The sequence below is a fragment of the Malurus melanocephalus genome, unplaced genomic scaffold, assembly GCF_030028575.1.
Source record: "Malurus melanocephalus ecotype Western Australia unplaced genomic scaffold, MMel_1.1 scaffold_894, whole genome shotgun sequence".
In the NCBI taxonomy this organism is placed as follows: Eukaryota; Metazoa; Chordata; class Aves; order Passeriformes; family Maluridae; genus Malurus; species Malurus melanocephalus.
In genome coordinates, this window is record NW_026624126.1 from 77,336 (window position 1) to 78,810 (window position 1,475).

Below are 1,475 nucleotides of genomic sequence, written 5' to 3' on the forward strand. Positions count from 1 at the left end.
TAAATAAAAAAAGAAAGGAAAAAGAAGTGTAACCCAGCAGGTTGTGCATTCAGCTACAAGAGAGAAGACACAGTTCACAGTTGGAGCAGCCCAATGTGATTTGGTGCTGATCCCATCCATGTCCAGGCCCTGAGCTCTATTGGGGACCCCACAGGATTTCCACCCCATCTGCTGACCATTCCTACCCCAYTCTGACCATTTGCCACCAGGCTTGAGATGTAATTTGGCACCGAGAAATTTAATTCATTATCCATTGTGCTCTGCAGCTCCAATGAGGAGACTCAGGCTGCATTTTGACTCCACTGAAATGCTTTAAATTCTGGCACAAACCATCAAACCCYGGCACAACACTGGTCCCTGGTTTCCTTGGTAATCTCAGCATCAAGTCTGCCCACAAAACACTAATTTAACCGGGGATCAGGAACCTGACCTAGGCCTGAGTGATGTCCAGCTCTGGCTCATTTGCTCAGAAATTTGTGCAAAGCCAGTCCTGCACTAGAGCAGTTTGTGGTCAGAAGGTGCTGCCTGTGCAGGGAAGGGTCTGGGCCCAAAATCCCATTCCTTTTTAGCCAGGGACACACTGCAACCCATGCTGGTGCTGATCTCAGCATCCTTCAGCCTCCTGGGTGAGGTTTGAACCTGCAGTGATGGCACAGAGCACCACAGGGAAATCTCACCAAATCAGGGCTGCACATTTTCCCTACATCAATTCCTGTCTGGGAAAGAACAAGGCAAAGGAAAAGGAAAAACAATGCTTCCTTTCCTCTGTAAAACTGTGGCAATAGCCCCCAAAAGGCTGCATTTTAGTAGGTGTCATGGTTTTACTTGGTCCAATTTTTGGTGGTGGGGGGATGGGGACCAAGAAAAAAATCGGGAAAAATCAGGTTTTAAACCCACAACAGTMGGAAAGCAAAGAGCAATASAGAAATGAGCTCAGTCCRCCTTGGAGACRCAGCTCAGAACATTTGCAGTAWTTCAGAGTTACACTGCTGCTCACTGAGCARTTTTGCAGCCAAAMACCCAGACTKTCCACATGTTCATTTGTTTTGCTTTCAGTGGAGTATTAGTGGTGTTAAAGATTATATAAGAAGCACAATTGTAACGTTTAATGGCTCAGTTAAAGCTCCAGAGTGGCAACAAAGGGATTTTTTAAAGCGTTTAAAGCGACTGATGGATCAGTGCAGAGGGATGTGTGTCCAGGGCATCACAAACCCACAAACTCTTCTGCTTTCCTGGCACGTGCTGGCCCAGGAGCTGACCCCAAACTCTGCATTTTGGGCTCCTGAGGCAGCTTTATGATCCCAACATAACCCCCGATTTCTGGAGCTGGCATGGGCAGAGCTGGGGACTGTCCTTAGTGTGTGATTTCTCTGTCAATCTTGGCTGTTCCTGTTCCACACACTGCAGTTCATCTCTCTCCTGATGGCTTTTTCCATCTCTCACACACAGAGTTTTTTCCTGGCCAAGGGACAGCA

At 47.4% G+C, this 1,475-nt stretch overlaps 1 protein-coding gene across 2 annotated transcripts in view; it reads right to left on the bottom strand.

The window, feature by feature from the left end:
* Window positions 1-1,475, bottom strand: part of TEAD1 (TEA domain transcription factor 1) — a 67,375-nt gene that overhangs the window by 27,842 nt on the left and 38,058 nt on the right. The window lies entirely within an intron of this gene.